The following is a 7647-nucleotide window of genomic DNA, read 5'->3' as shown; positions in this document are numbered from 1 at the left end:
GAGATATGGTCGTCAGTTGATTAAGCTCACCTGGGTCTTTGGGTGGTATGAGCTGGCAGAGTTCGCCCTCCTGCCTCTCTTTTCCTACATCATCTTCTTTTGGCTTGCATCTTTAACAGCACCAAAATATCTCTGCATGCTTTCATTGCCGAACTACACACCCTGTGGTTTGTTTTGTGTGAACAGTGGTCACAACTATTGCATTTGTTTTAAGTAAATCTCTTGCATGGACTACAATCCAATCCACAGGAGAGATATTGAGAGGAGATGGCAAACACATTAGGGAACACACACGCATACACAAAAGAAGCTGGAGTCCCAAGAGAGGTGTTTCTGAGGAGATGGGCTGACATATGGCCAGCAGACCACTGCACTGGGTGGAGCAGGGTAAGTGTGTGTAGTGGGTAGGTGGGGCCTGTGTGTGTGTGTGTGTGTGCGTGTCTGGGTGTGTGAGGGTGGGGTTGCTGCTGGTCTGACTGAGGGTGTGGATGAATAGACCAGTGGTTAGAGACAGTTGACACTCAATATTAATTGTCACTGTTGCCCCGCTGCTGATGGTCTGTAAGGCCATAATATAATAAATAAATATTGCCAGTGGATCACGCTCACATGCACAAATATGCGCTAAAAGCACGCACGCAAGACGGCCCGGCTATGTCAACAAAGCACGGCGTAGCACTTTATTCTCTGCTCAAGTAGATGTTACTCCACTAAATCTGTACATCGCAGAGAGGTAAGCTGCTACATGAATGCGCTATATATCAAATGACACCTTTAATTGTTAATTATATAACTATTCTCCCTTTCCAACATCATATATATCCTTATATCACTCTTTTAATTATCCATAAGAATCCCAACGGCAGAGAGTATTTTATCATTGTTTTGATGTGAATGAAGTGAAGAAAACCTAATGTCACATTTTCAAATCAACAACATAACTTCTTTTAGTTTAAAACTAATCTGATTATAATATAACACAATTTCAAGTTTCACCAGTGTTATCCTTTATCCCCTTACCGCTCTCACTTTATATATATATATATATATATATATATATATATAATTTGATTGATTAAACTGTACAAGGTTTTCTTCCTGGTTTGTAAATGGTCTGGCTGGGTGAGCAGGTCTACTGGAGACAATGTCCTCAGTCAGTTACAGTACAATCTCTGTGAATGTGGAGACCAGAGTAGAAGTGAGCAGGTCCTCTTGGAAGGTCAACCTCATTTCATCAACATGTGGGAATTCCTCCACTCTGCCAGCCAATTCCTAAACACAAACACATACAAACACACACACAAACACACACACATACATACACACACACCCACACACACACAGCCAGGGGTTGTTTGACTGGCTATTTGACTGAATGGCCTATCACCATGGTTACAGCAGCACTCCATCAGTCCATTCAAGGAACAGATGGCCGATGTGCAACAGGAGGCATATGTTTCAATGAACACACACACACACACACACTTGTATTCACACAGGGACAGACACACAAACACACACCCACGACGCTCTCTGTCACACACACACAGGGCACACACATGCATGGATGCGCCCCCGCTCAGAGGGAGGGTATTGAACAACCAGCAGCATATGTTCCACTAGTCAGAGAGCATTCATTCAACGACAGACAGAGAGAGGAGGAGGAGGAGGAGGAGGAGGAGGAGGGAGGGAGGGTGGGGGGATGGAGATACCCGAAAGGCAAAAGAGCAAGAGAGGAATGGGTGAAGGTGGAAAGAGATAAAGGAGGATGAGAAAAGGGAGGGAGGGAGCTGATTGGAGGAGAAGAGGGAGGGTGGGACACAGTGCTCCGACCCACCACTGGCTCTGTGAGCTGATGTCAACATGGAGGTGAAGAGAGAGGTCACACCTTCGTCCGTTGCTGTTGAGTAAAAACCTCAAAGCACGAAAAGCAACCACGCTGATCGACATACGGAGATGAACGCTTCCAATAATAAACTAGTGAGTTATTATTTATTTGGGGTTGAATTGAGATTTTCTTTAAAAAAACAAAACAGTAGTGCCAATTCATCTAGTTATTTACAAGCAACTTCCAAACATGTGATTATGGACCCATATGAACCCTGCAGGTTTCTCTATGTCGTTCCAGATCATTATCGCCATGGTTACAGCAGCACTACATCAGCCCATTCGAGGAACAATTAATCCGGAAACAGATTCCTTTAGTGTTCACTGGATGGCAGCTGCACTTCCAGAGGCCAAATTGTTCTTTTTGTATGAACTCAACCTGGCTGATGAATCCCACAATGAACGCTCATTCATCAGGAGCAGCTTCCTGTTTACATGCAAGCAACAAATATTGAGCTACAATGAGCACTTGGCACCAGTTTACTGCTGTGCTCTCTACTCGAGCAACGGACCGATCAGAGTACGTCTGCAGGTGTCACAGGATATGTCTTTGAGATGTTACATGTTAATTAGAGGTGCTAGTGGGCGGGTTTTGTTTAACTTTGGCCATGCTAGTTGATTCCCCCTGTTTCCAGTCTTTATGCTAAGCTAAGCTAGTTGCCTCCTGACTCCAGACATGAGTGGTACCTGTTTTCCAAATATTTTAATTATTTGTTTAATAAAATACTCACATGCCAAATGTACATTGAAAGAGTTATTGGTCACTGTAATTATTTCTCTTTCCATACTGTTTCCTCCAAAGTTACAGTATTTTCAGTATGAAAGTGCCTCTTTGTCTTTTTTGGGCGATGGAGAAATACTTCCAGGTTGTTGCATATATTTTTGTGGCCGTGACAAAACACCTGTTGAACAGCGCAAGCATAGATTTACCTCATGGCCAGTATGAACAGGATGGATGATTACGGTGAATAAAAACACAAGTATTATGTTTACACTGTTGCATTTTTAGTTATGTCCCATCCAGTGTCATTAGTTGTGACTACACACTTCAAGAACAAAGTATCTTAAAGTTAGGTTAAATTAACTTAACCTTCATCATCAGCTTCAGCCTTGGTGGTCAAGTTTGAGAGGAGAGATCAAACAAGAGGAACATCAGACACATTTTAGGTTAAATAAAATCCACAAATAAGTCCGTCATTCCCCCCCTCTCTGTTCATTTTCAATTCCACTACTACATAAGGCAGAAGTCTAGAGTGTGCCATTTCTGGCGCCACACACACACACACACACACACACACACACACACACACACACACACACACACACACACACACACACACACACACACACACACACACACACACACACACACACACACACACACAGAGAGCAGTGTGGGATTTGTTCCATCTGTGTTTTGGCCTCAGCTAAAGAAAGCAGTTGATATTTATAGACTCTGCTGTAAATACAGAACAGTTATATTCGGTCACTATGCTCAGTGTATTTTTGGACGCCTGTGTCACTTTGGTGCGTGCCTCTGTAAAATCGACAGAAAAAAAACCATCTAAATAACAGAGCCATTTGTTTTGCCAAGACTCTTTGTGTGTGTATACAGACAGACACACACACACACACACACACACAGACACACACCCACACACAAACACACACACACAGTCAACCAAGAAAACAAACAGGATGTCTTCTTTGCATGTCTATCTGAATGCAACAACAGTTTGGATGAATAAAGCTGTTCATGAGACAAAAAGAATGATTGGTAATATATTGTTTCTAAATGTGTTTAACAGGTTTTCCTCTGCCATCCTGAAGCTCATCCAGGTTTCTACATAACAACACTTAAATCTGAAGGTACTTGTTAACTAAGAGGAACATGTTAGTCACCATATAATGATAACAATTACCCTCGATAACGTTCGTTTCTTGGCAGGTTGCTGTGTGTTAACAAGTGGTGTTGTGGTTAAGGTAAATTGATGTCTCCTCTCACGTTTCCTCCCAAAATGCTGTAATTGAAAGCTGCTCAGAATTTTAACAAACAACAACCACTTACTGACAACCAGCACGAAACAAAAGTACAACCGAGGTGATGGGAATGTCAGTTTTGGATTACTTGGTTTTAAACATTTCTGACCTGATGATGGGGCTCAGCCTTGATCATACTCCAGCAGACATATATGTTGGGATCTGGCAGGAACGGGTTTGGTTATTAGCAAGTATGAATATCTAATTATTATTATCAATATAATTATTAACATACATTAACAATAACTGGGCACCACCCTGGGATCAGGGACCAATAACCAAACTGTGGATTAAGTCTCAAAATTAGTGTTCACTCACAATGTCAACAGTGAAAGTACTATTCCACATTCAGAGTGAACAGTGAAGGTTTGAATCAGAGTACAACACGCATGCACGAAATAATCACAGAAAACTGAGTTCATTTATCTCTAACAATACTGATCAAAAATCAATTATATTATGAATCAACAAACATCTATTGTACAATTACAATTGTGTGTGTGTGTGTGTGTGTATGAGGGGGGGAGAGAAAAAAAAGATGGCGGAAGTAGTCTCGTAAGTGATTACACAACGCGAGATTTAAGAATGGCGGAGGAGAGAGGAAAAAGAGGGCGGAGAAAGAAGGCGGACGTAGTTACATAAAGTAGTCACGTCACGCAATATACTCCACAGCGGCGGTGAGGCTGTGATTACTTAACGAGGAATAAGACACACAATGGAGGCTGCGTTTACACGCCACGTGTGTATGAAATAACCTTAACAGCACAGTATATGTGTGTTTGAGAGTGTGTACGTGTGTGTGGGTTAGTTTGAAAATAAACAGAAAACACTCCTGCGTTCTCCTGCTTAGGACCGGTGACCCTGACTGCACTCTCTCGCCGGGTAAAGTATGGCAGCGGGGATTTGTTCTTCAGACTTGAAAGTGGAATTTCTTCAAACCTAGGACTGGGGACCGGGCCGCTCTATCGGCGGTTTAACAGACGCCCTGATTCTCGTCTGGCGTCAGAGAAAACAGCGAATGCCGACTTAAAGAATCCTGCAATTCCGTGATCTCCCTTCTACAGGTTAAAGTGGGGGAGCACGGGGGCAAGTTATCTGTTCCCCCTTCAGGATCCTGTTGTTCGACCAGCGAATTTAGGACCGTTCCCCTAGGGTTTGTCTTTAAAAGGCACCAACGTTGTTTCACCCCCTTTTAGCAACGTGAATCGCATGGACAGCGCAGGATGAAGGTATGCGTCGGTCTATATAGCCTTGGTGATGTCATGGCCGTGTCACAGGGACTCCCTGGGGCTCCCATGGCCCTCGTCCCATGGCCCTCGTCCCATGAGCCACCAGTGTTGTGGTTTGAACCAAATCTCACAGTCAGGTGAGATTTTGAAGCCTGTTGGGGGGTTGGCGTGATTTTACAATCCAAGCTTTCAAAATCACATGCAGGCCTCTCTCTTTGTTTCAACCACATGGTGAAGTCCCAACATATACATACTACAATCACGGGTGTGCATACCCTCGACACGTAACACAGATGCAAGAAAACGTGATGGTGACCTCCTACAAGAAGAGCTCCTTTCTTTACTGTGTTTGACTGAACAACATAAACAAAAGAAAAGGGGAGGACCATGGATGGGCAATACGACACAAGAACAGTACGGTAAGAGTGTCCAGTTCACTTTTCTAGTGACAGACAGTCCACAGCCACACAGACCAACTGGCCTTCAGATGAAAAGCTAACGGATCACCAGAGTTCTGACAGTTGATAATGATGGGAACATGAATGTTTGATCCAAATGTCATGGGGATACATCAAATAGTTGTTGAGACACACAAATGTAAGCCTCATTGTGACTTTGACCCATCAGAACAGACCATTCTCACCAGATTGAGGCTGGGAAATATCATAACATCCAAAACCCCTGTGACAAATACTACACGGTTCAACCATGTTGCACCTGTCCAGAGGTAAATGCGTGAAGTCATGAAAGTGTAACTCTGCCTCAAAGGGCCTCTTTCCTTCGGGTGAAGTTTGATGAAGTGGTTTTGTGGTTACGACGGGATACATTTAGGTGCCACCCATTGTGGTCACCGCTGGGCACCACAAGGTTTTAAAATCAGATTCCCTTGTCCAGCTGGGTTTCACCATTGGGTGCCTGGTTTGATGACTTCGGCAGGAAGAAAGCCTCAGAGAGTTTAGATAAGACAGACAGTGAGTGTAGGACGAAATAGAGCAGACAGCCTGTTGAATGACTGCCACCGGAGAGGAAAGAGGCCAACCCCAGGGTGGAGGCCTCGAAAGGGGGTTTGACTGTTTGTCTCCCTGCTGCTGGAGGGACCACACCCAGACCACCACCCAGACACACACACACACACACACACACACACACACACACACACACACGCAGGAAGCTGATCTGTCAGGCAGCCAACGGGGTTTCCTGTGGTTGAAGCAGGACTACTGACTCAAATTGCTTGTGTTCTTAACTCTTCTGTCTTACACTTTCCTCTACTCTAAATCCACCTCCTGGCTTTTCTCCACTCTCATCCTGTTTTCTGTAGTTTTCTCTATTCTTAGTCTTCCACCTCTCCATAGCCCACTCCTCTGGCTGCGTTTCCTCCGCCCCCCGTCTTCCTCGTTTCCCTATTCTCAATGTTTACGTCTCATCTCTCCTTTAAACTCCTTCATTCCCATCTTCCACTTTGTTTTTTTCTCTCTTCCTCCCGTTTTAACTTTCCATCCCTCGCTTCCTATTCACCACAGAAAACATCCCTCCTCCTGTTATTGTTATTATGTAGAAGGGCAACTGGACCCGACTCATGCATGTGTGTTGCGTGCCCCACCCTTGTCGCCCCTCCTCATGTACACTACCACTCCACTCACCACAGTTACGAACCTAAAAACACACACGCTCTGATGTTTGTTCTGCTGCCTCTGGACTGAGAGGGGAGACGGGGAGGGGATGCTTTGATCACATCCCCTTAGAAAACTCATAATAGTGTACAGCACTTGTGAAAACGACATATTGCTCTGGCACTATATCTAAACAGAATACTGTATATAGAATGTATATGATGGAGTCACACAAAAGGAAAAATTAAGGATATTTCAACTTGGGTGATCCCCATAGATGTGGCAATTGTGAATCTATGGGACAAGCTAACTCACCTCCGTTGTAGAGATTACGGGAACCGAAGTTTCATGCAATGATGTTTACTGATGCATGTTAGTGTTTTTAATTGTCTTACATTGAATTTTAGAATGTAAGTAATCATAAAATTACAAAAACTATAAAAAGGCAAATATTCCCTCCAAAAAGCAACACACTGCAGTAACACATCACATGAGATTGATACACAACATAAAAGATTACTATCTCAAGCACTGTCCATGTGCTGAGTGCTTTTCTAAGTCTGAGGGCTTATAAAACCACTACCAAATAGTCCTGTATCTGTTACTGTATAATGAGTGTATCATTGAACTACAGGAGAAAAAACTGATGTAACTCTCCGCTCTGTCACACCGTCTCACATCACTGTATCAACACTCTGATTTCCCCTCATTTGTTTCCGTTTGTTGAGAAATTCACTCTCACATTTCTTTACCGCTTATACACACACACACACACCCACCCACCCACCCACCCAACCCCACACACACACACGCACACGCACACGCACACACACACACACACACACACACACACACACACACACACACACACACACACA

This window comes from Melanostigma gelatinosum, assembly GCF_949748355.1.
Source record: "Melanostigma gelatinosum genome assembly, chromosome: 2".
Taxonomy (NCBI): Eukaryota; Metazoa; Chordata; class Actinopteri; order Perciformes; family Zoarcidae; genus Melanostigma; species Melanostigma gelatinosum.
Note: the sequence above shows the minus strand (reverse complement) of the source record.